This window comes from Eulemur rufifrons, chromosome 18 (genome assembly GCF_041146395.1).
Source record: "Eulemur rufifrons isolate Redbay chromosome 18, OSU_ERuf_1, whole genome shotgun sequence".
Lineage (NCBI taxonomy): Eukaryota > Metazoa > Chordata > Mammalia > Primates > Lemuridae > Eulemur > Eulemur rufifrons.
The window spans coordinates 9,537,753-9,554,529 of record NC_091000.1 but is presented as its reverse complement, the minus strand read 5'-3'; positions in this window follow the sequence as shown (position 1 = coordinate 9,554,529).

The window sequence follows — 16,777 nt, the reverse complement described above, 5'->3', positions numbered from 1 at the left end:
TTTCCTTTGACTTACAAAGAACCATTGGCATTTGGGTGATGGGCACACATATATCCTTGACTCAAGCATTACAAAAGCTAACCATGTAACAGAAACATTTGTACCCCCTTAGTATTTTGAAATAATAAAAAAGAACCATTGGTGGTAACAGTATAGATTCCATTGTCTAGATGGAATGTTCAAATATTGAGATGAAAGCCAAATTGAAAGATGAACCAGTTTCTCAGCTTTATATTGATTCTATTATAAAATAAGATTGTCTGTAGTCCTAAATGATGATTTTGTATTGTTGCAACATTTATAATTATATTGTTTAAGCCGTTAACATTGATTTGAAAATTAGGAACAAGCTTCACTGGTCAATGAAGAAGTATAATTTACTCTAGATGGATTTTATTACATTTGAATGTAGTTTTTACATACATCAGCTTTAGTTTGCAAATAATACATAGTGGTGGTTGAGAGCATGGAATTAGGAACCACATAGAACTGGATTTGACTTTTGATTTTCCCAATTATTCAGTGTATAACTTTGATAATGAACTGATATCTTAATTTCTACATTACTTAAAAAAGGGATATTTTCTTATGGAATAGTTGTAAATTTTAAATGTGATGAAAGAAAAATACAGTAGGAAGGAAGAAAGGGAGGGAAGGAAGGTGGGAAGAACATAAAGGGACTCGAAAGAGGAAAGTAGCACCTAAAGCAGAAGAGGAAGGATGACATTAAGTGGGGGGAAAAAAAAAGGTACATCCATTCTTATACTTTTCTATAACACTTAAGAAATCAGGTAAACTGCCTTGAAAGCCTCATGTCTGTTGTAATCAAGTCAACATCCAACATTAAACATTGGGATCTTATGAGCTTAATCTCTGGGATTGGGAGTCAGGTGGCAGACTGAGTACCCTATGTTTCAAGACCAAAGAGGAAGATTAATGTATTTTGTATATCGTAAAGCAAACAGTATGGTTACTGAAAATATTATAATGCTAAGTGAATCAGTAGTGAGAATTTTAAAATGAAATATTAGTCTAAGTAAAGTTGATTTTAAATATATAAAGAGCTGGTTCTTAGCCAGATGTCCCTGAATATGAAGAATGGCATAAAGAAAATACTTGAGCTAATTAAAAAGATGCTCAATAAGAAGGTATACTTTTGAGATATAAATATACTAGAGGTGAAAAGTGATCGCTATTAATTGTAAGACAGCAATGAAGAAAAAAAGTGCAGGAAACCCTGAAAATGAAAATCCAGCGGAATGGCATGACCTAACACGAGTTACATAAAATTGAAGTGAATACAACAGAAGCAGAAGTTCAAGGAAGCCACGATGAAAGATGAAAGGTAAATTGCTTAGAATATGACGGTAAATAATTAGGTCCCTGGCAAAGAGATAATGCTTCCATAATGAGCCCTTTGAGAAATTTACAGGAAACAGTGAAAACAGATATGGATATTTCACTAATTGAATTACTGTTCCATGTTAGCTTTGACTATAGTGGGAAAAGTGATTGTCACATAAATTGTATGATGGAATTACAAACACATTTAAAAAATGAATGATATAGCATTGCCTTGGCATTCAGGGAGGACAATTATGCCATTTGCAATTAATAAAAGACATTAAACAATGCAGATAATTTTCTTCCCATGTATAGAAAAAGTAAAGGAGAGGATAAGATCTCTAGTTCTTGATCCCTTTAGAATGTAGTAATGTAAAATGTTTAACTATGAATTTAAAATGAGACTTCTGGCCATAACTGAGTAACTGGAACATGACACACATTCCTGTTAAAACCAATTATGAAACTGAACATAATATATAAAGCAACTGTATCTAAATTTTGGAGAAGAAACAAGCAGCACAGGACTTTGATCCCCCAAGGAAGGGAAAGAATGGTGTGATCCCCACTATTGCTTGAACTTTCTGTCAGAAGGCACTTTCCAGGTTGTGTTTCAGGCAAGAGAGCCCCAACAGAACACAGAGGTCTTAGTGACTTGTCACTGAGCTGCAGATGAAATCAGAACTGGGGGCTGCTGAGGCCAGTGGAATTGGAGGGGCAGAGCACTAGGGAGAAATGAGCTATGCAAAGGAGGGCCTCCAAGACTCTGCATAGGGGCCCCCTTAGGACAGTCCTCAGCCAAGTGCCACGCTGTGCAGGTAGGAATCAAGACTCCCAGAGGCCTGATGGAAATCAGCTACTGGGAAGCTGTAAGCTAAATTGAAGTGAAATATGGAATCGAACAGCAAAACAGTCTGGGAGTGTTGACTATTTCAAAACTAGTTAATGGCAGAGAAAAAATTTAAATTGAGGGCCCTTGGATCTTTCCAGAGGTCTCTCCATCATCTGGACACCAAAGAAGTATGGACTCTGACGGTGGTGGTAACAATGCTACCATCACCTCTATTTTATTTCCTTCATTTTCTCTTCCCTCTGCTGCTTCTCCTCTTTCTAGACACTCTCTGTAACATCGTTCTTACTTTTTCCTTCTCCCCTGTTGGTTCAAAAGTGAGACCTATCAAGAACAGATAAGGAAGGGGATGCTGAACAGCACTTACAGCAGATGCCGGCTCTGCTTTCCAGGTCCCACAGCATCTAGTTACCAAAGAGGTTTTCATGCAGAGATATTCTAATATTGACTAGCATTGACATTAAGAGACATAGCCTGTTAAACTGGAAAAGGTTTCAGAGGGCTCCTGTATCTTAACTCCCTTCTTAACAGCACGACTTACTCTTCAAAGTTCCAGGTCTGCCAAGTGTATTTATTTGTGTTATGTGGTTCTGCTTTATAGGTTAATTGCATAATAATTCACCTATCTATAGTTTTGACTTTGTTTCCTTTTAAAAATCACTCCCTCATGTTTGTGTGTTTTAGGAAATTTATCATTGTCCATTGTTTTAATATTAATTTTATTTCCTGCCTTTATCCACCTTAATTTTTTGCCTCCCCTTTTCCTCTTGTAAGTGTATTTTCATTTGAATATAATTAAGAATTATTTTAGGCCGGGCGCGGTGGCTCACGCCTGTAATCCTAGCACTCCGGGAGGCCGAGGTGGGCGGATCGTTTGAGCTCAGGAGTTCGAGACCAGCCTGAGCAAGAGCGAGACCCCATCTCTACTAAAAATAGAAAGAAATTATATGGACAGCTAAAAATATATATAGAAAAAATTAGCCGGGCATGGTGGCGCATGCCTGTAGTCCCAGCCACTCGGGAGGCTGAGACAGGAGGATCGCTTGAGCTCAGGAGTTTGAGGTTGCTGTGAGCTAGGCTGACGCCACGGCACTCTAGCCTGGGCAACAGAGTGAGACTCTGTCTCAAAAAAAAAAAAAAAAAAATTAAAAAAAAAAAAAAAAAAAAAAAAAAAAAAAAAAAAAAAAGAATTATTTTAGTTTGCCCTTAACATATGTAATTATTTCCAATGGTTATAAAAAATGTTTTATTGCCAAATGACAATGAAATACAAAGTATATACCAGATGTTGCTTATTATGGATCACAGTTAATATAAATTGATATTATGAGCAAATGACTAAAGAAAAGTCAGATGCGTCTGCTATTGTGTTAAGTTTACGTTATCATATTTTGGAAAATACATAATACTCTAAAATTCTATCATAAGTAATATCTAACCATTTTTATTAATCTCTTTTTGGGGATTTCAATATATTGAAAAGATTTTAACCTTTTTACTTTCTTTCTATTTAGCTTTAAATACAGGAAACTTTGTTGATTTACTTGAGTTGTTTTTTAAAGCTGGCATTATTTAACTTTTGATAGACAACATTTGAGCAGGTTTTGTTGTTTGTTCTCATAAGCAAAATAACATGTGCTTCAAAAACAGCATGCAGCAATGGTTGCTGCAATGCAGATATAAGGCCAGCTGGATGGGCCTTATATCACACTTTCATTATTCCACAGAGTTGGGATGTTTAAGGGAAGATTAAAAGTTGTATTTCTTTCTTTTTTCTTATAAAAACTTATATTTGAGGAGATTATTCAGATTTTAATAAAGTAATTCTTAGGTTGTTCTTTGGCACCAGAGAAAATATTGTGAAATGAAATAAAGTAGTGATTTGGGACAAGTGTATAGAAATATCCTAATTGATCCACACATTAATAAATAAACCTATGGTTAAAGGCAATTTCAGAAAAAAAGTTGAGCATACCCTTATAAAACCTACACATAATTTATTCTTTGTCAGCTTTAGACACTGATAAATTTGCTTAGAGCTGACCCAAACTCCTGTCCTCAGATGTCCTACAAGGACTCAGGCCCATAAAAAGATCCTGCTCTGAAATTCATACTTTGCTTTCTTATTCTAGCTCCCAATGCTTTCACCCCTAGTACAATTTTATAGATGGACTATATAAATGGCCCACATTTTTCACGCCTCCTTTTATCCATACATTTCGGTTGTATTCTCCCATACTGACTCCTGTTTGTCCAGGCCAACAACACTTAGACTTGTAAAAAATAATAAATAATCATTATTCTAAGCCTTTAAGCAACATCTGCTAAATACAACGGCCCTTCTCAGATCTAGCTTTCTATGTTTAGAGGGAGACAGTGTTCTCAGAAAAGTCTATGACATGAGGGAACTTTGTTTTCTCAATTAACTGTATCTGTACCTTGTTCCTAAATATTGTTTCATTATTTCACCAAAGGGAATCCTAAATATTAGGGTATTAATCTTATAATTAAATAATAATGTAAAATTTCCTATTTGTCACCTTAAGAGTTCAATGTTTTCACTAAGAGTCCCCGGTTAGCGTAAAGAACAACTTCCGGTATAGATGGGAAAACAAGGACCCCCATCTCCCTTGTCTGCGGCAATATCAATGTACTCTTCCCTGGAAATCAGAGATTTTACCTAGTTTGGTGTAAGGGATGGTGGGTATTGGTAGAGAATGTGCAGACAAAAGTGTATTGAAGATTTTCCTTTTTCAGTGTCTGGAAGTGATGCCTGTGGAATTCGGGGTAGTTCTGTGGGGGCAGGAGATCTGTACTCAACTCAAGTGACTGGAAAAGGCAGCAGATAGATGAAAAACGTGACCAAGGCACAACAGAAAGCCTGGAAGCAAAGAAGAGTATGTGTCAGAGAGCGGCACCAGAGTCAGCATGTAAGAGACCTGGAAGGACATTCATGTGGGACTTTAGGACAAACAGATATTAGGAGGATCACATTTACAATTTCCCTGTGGCACAAGTAATATTTTCTTATAGTCAAGTCTTTTTATAAAATATTATATTTTATTCATACTTGTTAGCATACTAAAGGGCTAAGTTGAAACGCTGGGCATAGTTGTATAAGTACCCTACACATTTCGTCTTGTCTTCCTGCATGCCACTTCCCACATACCAGTGTCATCTCTAACACACCTCAGGGGCATGTCCAACTCACCAGCTATATTAACTCAGCTATGCTAACCCAGCTCAGTGAGTCTAAGCAGCTTGTTCATACAAATGACAATGGGAGATGCCCAGATGAAACTTTAGGAAAAGGGAATAAAAACTTGAGAAAGGTTTCTACTAAAAAGATCACCTACTAAATTGGACAGATTCATGAGGATGTATTTAAAACACCACACACACATAAACAGACATACACACAGAGCACTGTGTAAGCATGTATTTGATACCTCACAGTAGTTGATTTCATGGCAGATTAAACTATAAAGTTAATTTGAGTTTAAAACATGACTTTTCACACAAACCCAGGCAAGCTGTTAAAAGTGAGCAGTGGTTCTACTGGTCTAAATATTGATGTATAAAATAGCCTACATGACTCTAAATCATTGCCATATGTTTTAAAAACACAAAGGACCATCAGTGAAGACTATACGCAGAAAAGTTTAACAGATTGAAGACATTTGCATAAAATACTTGTCATTATGAAAATTATGATACAAACCTCAATTAATGTCTAGGACTCATGCATCTACTTGGCTAAATTATTATAAGAGGTGATTTTAATGGATAGGAATTGACTGATATTTAGACAGAAAGATATAGTGACTTACAATTCCAACTGGCTAGAAAGATGTAGCATGAATAATATATGCCTATTTTCAAAATTTTTGATTTAAATGCTTGGATTAAAAGTCAATGGAACTGAATAACATGCATTTTTGCGCATGACTCATAACATATTCCTTGTCCCATAGTATGCATGGTTGAAAAACGCAATATCCCACATCCAGTAGTTGCTAACAAACACCCAATTATTTCTCAATTTAGCTAAAGAGTGAGGCAGTTACATTATTCCATGGTCTCATATAATTTTGAAATAACAGAATTACCCATTTAACTGATAATTATTTTTATTCATTCACTTTTACATAGTACCATATTTTGCAAAAACCTAAAATTGCACTGTTATTGCAGTAGCACAATAGGGTTCTAATATTCTTTCAAAATTAAGTCATAAAATGTTACACAAGAAAAAAGAAACCCTCACATTTTTAACTGTGATATTACATGTGGTACATATTTTCCTTCTTGTTATATAGTTCAGATAGAATAATTAGAATTACCATCAGGCCACTTGTTTTGTAGGGGGAAACACCAATCTATGCATGCTGCTTAGTTGGCCATGATCCAGCACTAGTTACGTTCCTTGGAATAACTGTTGTGCAGATTCTACTTGCAGTAAGTGTCATTCTGAGAGGGTTTCTATGGCTCATGTTATTAAAAGAGAGATCACCTAAACCTATGGATTCATTGTACTTTCTGATTTATCAAACTATCTTATACAATATCCTTATTTCTGGCTTCTAAATAATTAAGGTATATCTCTATGAACATATGTATTCTAAGAAGGTATGTATAGATATTCATGTAGGGACAGTTATAAATTTATATTCACAATTGTAACTTATAATATTAGCCAACAGTTTTTGAGTATTGAGTCAGAGTAAGTGGTTTACTTGACTTGATTGATTTGATACTCATAAGTACACTTTGTAGAAGGTATATTATCCCCATTTTGCAGAAGATAAAACGAAGATACAGAGATATTAATTAATTTTCTTAATGTTATTTCATTAGAAATGACAGAGCCAAGATTTGAATTCAGTCTGGCTTCATTCATTCATTACAGCATAATGGAAAATGTCCTGACACTGGACTCCCTAAGTTTAGGTTCTAGACCAGGCAAATGTCAACAGCCATTTATTAAGTCCTTGGGAAAAGCATTTAACACCTATGATCCTTGTTTCATAGCTATGCAATGAGGAAGTTGGGCCACATAAGGAAATTCTAATAGCAAAAACACTTATTTGCTCTCTGGAAATTTGAGACAGGTAATCACTTGCACAAGCTTGAAAATTTTCTTTTGTTGTAAGAAAATGTCTTATACTTGACATAAAGTCCATGTTTTTAGCCCCATGTTTAGGAAATACAGTTAAATTTTCAATCTAATAAATCTATTTCTAATATTTTATGTAGAGATGTAAAATAGGGCCTGTCTCCTGACTCTATTGCCCATGTGGTTATGATCCACAGTCGAGGAAAGCTCTCAAAGAGGCCCCTGAATGTATTAGCTAGTGCTGACATGGATGTCACCGTTTGTCAACACAAATCAATATCTGCTGCCTGCCTTTAAACCATCAGCACAGAAACAGCCCCTCTCTCTTAGAATATGTCCAAGGTTGAAATAGGTTGCAGTCATTATCATAGTCAGTAGAAGAAGACTGTACATATTAATGGAGGGAAAAAGGAAACTCAATCATTTGGAGGTTTGAGAATTCTTAGAGTCACAGAGGTAAAACGGACATTGGGGCTTAGACACGAGCAAGGAAGCACAAAACCAGAGTCATAAAAAGGTTGATTAGAGAGGTAGGTGTTCAACTCAGAAAGCAGGATGTCCAGACAAGACTGCTGACCACTGATTCTGTGGATGTGTGCATACATGTATTTGAGCTAACGTGAGAATTCTTTTCAATGCTATCATATAGTCTTACCTCCAAGAACAAATGGATCATGTTTTTGGTCAGCTATCTGATATCACTGAATCAAGTTATATAAATCTTTTCAAAATCGGTAAAGACCTTGCCAGTTAATTTGGTACATCTTTAATTAAATCAGTGTCTTTAGCCCTTCTTCTTAGGAATTTCTTTGCTCGGTTTTGTTTGCTTGATTGGCTCCCCGGGCGCTGGGCCCAGGATGGTTTAATTTATGTTTATCACTAAGTGTGGAGTCCCGATGCTGCATTTTCAGTCAACACCTTATGAATTGTTGTCATTATAATCTGCAAACAGATGTGAAATATTTGTACATAGGTCTCAGGTTTGGTCATTTTAATCTGTATCTGATTAATATTCTGTTTGGGGGACATTAAATCCTGTAATTATTTTCAGAATATTACCAAATAAAAATGTCTACTTCTTATTCAACCTGACAGCCTCTTCTCAGTAATTTTTTTTGGAGATGAAAGGAGACTTTATTATTTTTAGTGCTGTTTAGCTAACAGAGTCCTGGAAAGTTGAATTTGAATATGGAGTCTTCTGCAACAAACATTAGTAAAATTGTATTCAACAATTGAGTGGCAACAATAAAGAGGTAAAATTAAAATGATAACAACTTTCTTGATTTATAAATATTACCAAATAAAAAATACCATTTATAAGTTTCAAAAAAAGGCTCTACTAAATTAGCTCTTGATATTATATAGAGAAAATATTATACAAATAGAATCACCTATATATTTTGTGGCTAGGATCATAAAAATCTGCATTTAAAGTATTTTAAAAAGAAAGAGGTATTTTTTTGTTGTTACTTTAACTCCAAGTAAAAATTTTTCTTTTTGGCAAATTTTCAAACAATTGTTAAATCTTCATCAGACCAAGCCTTTTTGCCTCCAAGATTTATAGCGCAAACATTTATGAACTCCAGGATCCTTAATTAAATATGGCAATATACATAGCATAAGCTTAGTAATGAAATATTTTCAAAGGATTAAAGCAAGACTTAAAATGTCTAATATTTAAAGAAATCTTGCACACAGAAATTACTGACACATTTCTATTTCTACTTTAAAAGAGACGATCTATGAGTTAGCATGACTAAGTTTATATGCTGCAAATTTAAGAAATAATCAAAATCAGGTATCCAAAAACATGGGGGAATAAAGAGGAGGAAAATTAAAATGTATAGATAAAATTAGAATTTCATCTAAAAATCAATCTTCTTAATTAGCAAACTTTGCCCTATGCCAGATAGGATAAAGAATAAAAATGAAATTGATTGGTTTAATTTGTACTCCAATAGTTTAATTCAATTTGTTATTTCCTAAAGAATCTAAGAAATAATAAAATACTCAAATAGCCCCATATATTGCCCTGTTTATCATACTGACCAATTGTTTCCTTGAAATTATTAGTAAAGCTTGATATTGGGTGATAATCTGATTCGTGCAAGACTGACTTGACAATCCAATCCTTTGTTTTTGCTCACACAGTTATCCCCTGATAGAGTCAAAAAACTTTACATTGTGGTTTCTGTAGGAAAGCCTTTTCTCTCAATAGCACTTCTTAGGATAGTATCTAAGAAAAAGGATTAGGAAAGTTTTAGAAAATGTGACTTGGCATTCATTAATGCCAGGTGACTTCAGGTATTTATAAAGAATATACTTTAGAAAATGATGTGAAAAGCTAAATCCAGTTGATTCTTGGATTACATCTTCTCAGTCTCTAAATTAAACACATTAATGAAGAGAGAACATAAATAGATTCGATTAGTGTGCACTTGGGGGATTGGGGGAGAAGAATGAGGACATCCCAAGCACCACTCAGAATCAGTCATACTCAGCTTACCATGCAGTATATTCAGAGTACTCCAATCATTTTTCATGCACATAGTAACGCTCTTTTTAATCAAAGTAAGACTTCTATATTTTCAAGCCAAGCCAATTTTTGAGAAAAGATCACATGCATTGAAACTGCCATTGTACATAACACTTGATTTCAGTTATAAAAGCCTCTCATTGTGAATCTTTGTAGACTTTTGATGAATATCCCATTAGGATAACAATTCAGTCAGCAGCAATATTGTTTATAATTTTAAAGCCTTTTAGGCTGCAATGAAAGGGCAATAATTTTGTTTCAATTAAAAGAAAATAGTTCTGAAATAACTGAAGGATAGTCAAGAAAGAGACAGTCCTATTTTTCTCTTCCATGTATATTTTATTACACAAATTAGGTTTTATTAGTCTATTTTACCAAATGGTTTCTTTAAAACAACTTATATTAATGTAAAAGATCTCCCTGCCTTCTTTTCTTACTTAATATGTTTATACGCATTCTCTGCCTTGCCTTGTTCTGCTGGGCCACCGAAGGCAATGAACTAACGCAGAGACGATGTTCCTTTGTATTATAACCATGAAGAATCAGCAAGGTCTTCTAAACGCCTTGCTGTTTTTAACAATGGATAACACAACTATAAAAAAAGAGAATTTCCTAAATCTTCTAAGCTTATTAATGTTGATAAAACTTGGCCATAAGTTAGCAAATTTAGTTTCCTTTGAAACTTCACCAATAATCTAAGTTTGCTTCATAGCAATAGATAGATAACAGTGAACCTAATTTTGAGACAAACTAGAAAGCACATATTGCTTACCAAAAGACACAATTGACACATGAGACAAAGTTGGTCTTATAATACAAAAATATAAAAGCCTGACTAATCTTTTGGGCACAGAAGTAAGCTCCAGAAGTACTAAGAAAAAGAGCTCACACTTTCCTCAAAAATCAACATTGAATACATTAAATATTCAGCAAAGTACTCTAAACACCGAAATGTTGTCCACTAAAACTTAGAAATGATCAAAACCTGAATGATCTAAGAAAAAGAATTAGGGATCATGCAATAATGTCTAAAGAACCTGAATATGATTGTTGTAATTAAAAGATACTTTTATAAAACAGGCCTAAGAGCTTTGCGTAATGTTCAGATAACCAATAGTATTGAAAAGCTTCAAGATGTCTTTATTCTTTTTACTAATTATAGACAGATTAACCAAACCATTTAAAGCTACATCACGATTATCCAAACACCCTGAGAGGAATCTAGAGTAGTACTGTAGAGAACGCTGCACCACCTGTGTTCCTCTTTAGGATGGAAGGACTTAATCCTGCAGCTGCCACCTGCAATGCTTTTGGCCCATCAGCCCTCTCTTGAAATTGCCCTCGGCTGGAGAGAGCTGCCTCACTCCACGATACCTCCCTGTTCCAGAGGTAAGTGCATCTAATGACTGGTCCATGAGGAATATAGAGGCCTGATCCCCCTCACTCCTGTACCCCCTAATTTAGGACAACTTTGAAGGGCCATTCCAGAATCAGAATGTCCTTGAGTTCAGCTGAGGCTTTGTTTTTACTGCATCGCAGCCTAAATTATTCCTCTGCCCAATCCTACTTCCTTTTTTTCTTTCATAGGGGAAGGACTAGACTTCCTACCTGATAATCTTGGTCTCAGACTCTGTATTCCAGGGAATTTGACCAGCAACACCTGTCTATGTTCACATAAAACTGTAGGTCTTTAAAATCCTGATAGTTCGCATTCTACTTTATAGACATCAAATAGTTGTAGAGGGATCTAAAATGGCATGCACAATTGAAAAAGGGAGGTTTGCCACATTTTCCAAGGCAACGTTTTAAAGACATTTTCAAAACTATAGGCACGAAGGGGTAAAATCTGAACTATTTCCAGATGGCTGGCAATTAAGAATAGCATGATTACTACCTTGGTGTGATGCCAAATTTCATTAACTTTAAAACGTAAAGAAAAACTTCATGGAGATGTGGAGATAAGTTGAGAAATGTGATTATTTTTGGTAGTGCAGCAACTGGGTAAAAGCAATCATTTCTCAATTCTATGATTAAATTATTCCTCAGAAATCATAATGAATATACTGCTCACATTATTTGGGCACATAAAAATATTAAGTACATTAGGGGGTGTTATGTAATCTAAACTGGGTATGGAGTAATCTAAATAATTGATAATTTCTTTAGAAGTTCTGGCAAATTGAACTTCCCAGAAAGATATCACGATATCATAAATTGAATGACTCTTGATAAGCTCTACTAGCTAGAGAGGTCATGGTCAAAAGCAAGTGGCCTCAGGGAGGGCTGATCCTAATGATGACTGATATCGAATAACCACTTAAAATGAGATATTCACCTTGTAGTTATTCACTTGCTAAAGTAGATTCATGAAGAATTTCTGAAACTATTTTATTCATGTATTCATTAATTTCTTAGCAGGTGGCTAGTAGTATTATCGTGTTGTCAAAGACATAAACCAAATACAAAACTGGCTGAGTTCTTAAAGAACATTTTTTTTGCATAATGAGAAATATGATAATCATCATAACAACCTCAATAACTACCATAGTCACCATTTACTAAATTCCACTATTTGCCAGGCACTAGGCTATGTGATTTATGCACATTACTTTTAATTCACGTCAGCCATAAGAAGTAGACGCTATTTATCCCCTTAATAAATTATGAACTACAGGAATGAAAACTATAGGAACTACAGGAATTGCTTAATGTTTCCCTCACAATTAGCAACTCTGGGATTTGAAATTAAGTACGTGTGACCCCAAATTACAATTTTTTTTTTGCTACCATTCTAAACTCTCTCGTGAAATGTTTAAATAGCAATAAAAAACATTAACTATTAAATGCCAAAGTAATTAAATGATTGATAAAGATAATCAGCACTCAAGGAGCCAAGACAATAACCAGGGAAATGTTAAGAAAAGCTTCATTCTCCCCCTTTTTCTTAAGAAAGTATTGAATTTATCCCTGAAATTTTTTTAAAAATATATAATTATATTGGGAACTTTTGCTGTGCAAAGTTAAAGCAAAGATGGGATTATTTGGTTTAAAACATTCAGAAATTAAAATTTTCTTAAATATATAGTAAAAACGTAAATGTACTTGTTTTAAAAAAAATACATTTGTTCTCATAAAATGAGTGTGTACAGTTGTGTATTCTGTTTTCCAGAAATTCACCTGTACGAGATCAGGATTACAGATTGGATATTGACAAAAAGGAAGGGCATATCACTTCATTTAATGCTTTAATAGAAGTTAAAGGGCTACAAGAAGAAATACAAGTACCCTGATCTACAGTATTGCATCCTTATAAGCAGTACTATTCAATATTGAATAATCCACACTTCAGAAAACACATTATTGTTGACTGGCGGGCTGTCCCATAGGAGAAGGGAGAAAATTCAAAGTCATATTTATAAATAGAGAGAAGCTCTAAGAGGTTTTTAGTCCAACATAGTAAGGTTGCCTTCTTTATTCACCCACAATATTAATACATAGAAATCATGTCTAGGCGATTTCATCATTGTGCAAACATCATAGAGTGCACTTACACAAACTTGAACTCAGGTGATAGTGCTACGTCAAAGAAATTACCCTTTGAAGAGAGGGTGCTAACCCCCTTACCATGGCAGTAAGCAAAGAAGAAGATGGAAGCCAGAAAATAGGGCCACCTTATAAAGAGATGTAAAGGGATATACCCTGCTGCAGTCTTCTTTTCCTTTAAGTTTGTAAGCTATTCAGTAATTATTTGTTTAACCATTGCCATATAAACAGCAATGCCTGTCATATAATGACATAGTTTTGGTCATTACATTTCGTGGCACAAGCTCAGATATGAAATGATTAATACTTTTATCATGAAAATTTTTAAAAAGCCAAGTTATTGTACTACTATATTAAAGCCCTTAAACAAGGGAGGGTTCTCCAGTGACTTCCATCAGGTAACCATGTCAGAGTTTACCAAACTGGGAGAGAAGGATAGCAAAGTTAGAAAGGACTTTTAAGGATACCATAAACTTTTATTTTTGTCCAGCAATATTCAAATCAGCTAAAGACTGTGACTAAGTTAAATACAGTCATGTGCTGCATTAGGATGTTTTGGTCAACAACAGACCATCTATACGACGGTGGTCCCCTAAGATTATAATACTGTACATTTTCCACATTTAGATATGTTTAGACACACAAATACCATTGTGTTACAACTGCCTACATTATTGAGTACAGTACCATGTTGAAGAGGTCTGTAGCCTAGGAGCAACAGGATAGCCCATAAAGCTGAGGTGTGTAGTAGGCTGTATCATTCAGATTTGTGTAAATCCACTCTATGATGTTTGCACAATGACAAAATCACCTAATGACACATTTCTCAGAACATATCCCCATCATGAAAAGATGCACGACTGTACTCTACATAACCATAGATCCTAAATCCTATAAATAGGTCCTACAATACCGATATCAACTAAAAATCAGTTTGTAAAATTCTCATGTGGAGGATCAACAGTATTAACAAAGCTGCACTTCATATAGGGAAACCACAAAACACCACCTGGACAATATAATACACTGGGCGTCTCCGCTTCTTCCTCTTTTGCAAAGTAACATTGGCTGGTATGGTTTGATGACAGCAAAGACTTTGTTTTATACCTAGACAAGCATTTATCTTAGGGGAACAGTGTTTCAGCTGTGTTATTGTTGGAGTATAAACACTCCAGAAAAAAACAGTATAAAAAAGTATATTAATTAATGAGATTGGACATAGCTTTGTTTAATTAATTGATACAATTCTAAGTACGTAATTGAGGAAAAGACAATTTTGGTTACTAGGACATACTCCCAAAGTATAAAATCAACATTATATTTTCTAATTTGTTAATAACTAATATGGCTGAATATATTAACTACTTACTTAGTTCAATTATATTATAAAAGCTAAATTTATAGTCCTCCTATTTGCATCCAAATGTAATACTGCAACCCACAAAACCCAGCTAGAAGCAATTTTTGCTTACTTCACTATAAATGATAATAAACCACAAATGTTTTCTTAAGAAATTCCATAAATGCTGATATTATTAATACACAAAATTTTATTCATTTTAAATTTGCTTAATGAAGCCCTAGGAGAGGACAATAACTTTGAATCTTATGATAATTTCTGACATTTACATTCTCTGAAATAATGACACTGAAATGTTCATTAGAAATAATATCAAATTTTTAAATAGACAAGTTGGTTAAAGATCACAGGTAGCAGATATTTACACAGTGGTATTTTTTTAAAAAAGTTCTTCTCACTTGCTAGCCAGTCATGCTGAAAGATAAGGAGTAAAGACAGGATTTAGTGAGGTTCTTTTTATCATATTTCCTTATATGTTTTATTGAGTAATTTGATATTAGATACCCTTAGTAATAAGGAATAGATTTTTTTTAACAATGGCTTTTATGATTTCACTTCTGCTTCACTTAAACCTCGAATGCAATGGACTGAAAACAAAAGCCATCTTCTCTTCTAATCTTCCTCCCCTTTGTGACCATTTTTCCATTAATAACATCATAGCATCCAGTGTTTCAAAACTAGATCATTAGAATCATCCTTATTTCTTTCCTTTCTCTGCTCTTTATCTCCTTCTATCCCTATTCAGATAATTAGAATCATGTATTCTTTTCCAGTTCTCCAAATAACTTAGTCTACCACTCAAGTCCCCCTTGGCCTGCTTGTTGAAAGCTCTGTATATCACTGTATTTCTCTCATTCATTAAAAAAAGTTACTGAATACCTGCAATATAACTGTATGTATTATAGGAATTAGAATCAGACAAGCCAAAGGTGGATTCCCGGCTCCACCACTGAGTGGCTATTGTGAATTTGAGGGAATCATGCAACATCTCTAAGGCACGATTTCCTCCTTTGTAAAGCAGGGGTAATTAATCTCCTAGTGTTGTGAGAATTAAATAAGCAAATTCATAGAAAGTAGATAGAACAATGGCTACTATGTGCTAAGTATTAATACTATATAAACATCCTCCTCTTCTTCTTCCTAAACATCATCATCCTGCTGCACTGAAATGCTTTCTACCTTCCCTTTAGTTATGTTCATGTCTTAGCATACTGACTGGATTTTCAGATGCACGTCAGAATCACCTCTAAATTCCTATAATTTAGCACAGTATCTTTCATGGCAGGAGTTCAATCTACATTTGTCAAAAGTATTAATGCCAATATGTTTTGTTGACAATTACATCTTTAAGTGTCCTTCTGTTGGAAATGAAAAGCTGTATGCTGTTTTCATGTGTATTGTTGCTTACTGAGAATCTACATGAAGAACAAATTTATAAAATAAAAAGCAATAATAAAAGCATTTGGCTAGTTTGAACAAGAAGGAAACCAGTTAATAGACTGAAAATTCAGTATTTTTTTCAAAATTCTTTATTGAACCAAGATTTTATCCATGTATATATGTCCACATCTCTTTCTTTCCCCCTATATATATATATGCTCTCTATATAGTTGTGGATACAGTTATTCCCTACATTGTATAATTATATCTCACTAGAAGGCAACACTAGTTAAAGGTAACATCTCCCTTTCCAGAAGCCCAATGACTGTCAAATGTTTTGGATTTTTCACACAAACATAGACAGATCCACACACACACAAACACACAGTGCTACTCAGGGTGGAAAAGGAAACTCAGAGAGGATAATAAGGCACAAAGATAAGTAATAAAGCAGCATTTTTTGTTAAATAAAAAAATGTCAGGATTTTTCACTATCTTGTATGTTCCATGCTAATGGTTGTTTGCACTGAATGTTGACTATTTAATGATCTAGAAGATCAGTTACTTTTTGAGGAGAGATCCTAGAATGCAGTAATCATGTATTTTCTATGATATGGTCTATAGTCATACACTTTTATAGTGATAGTA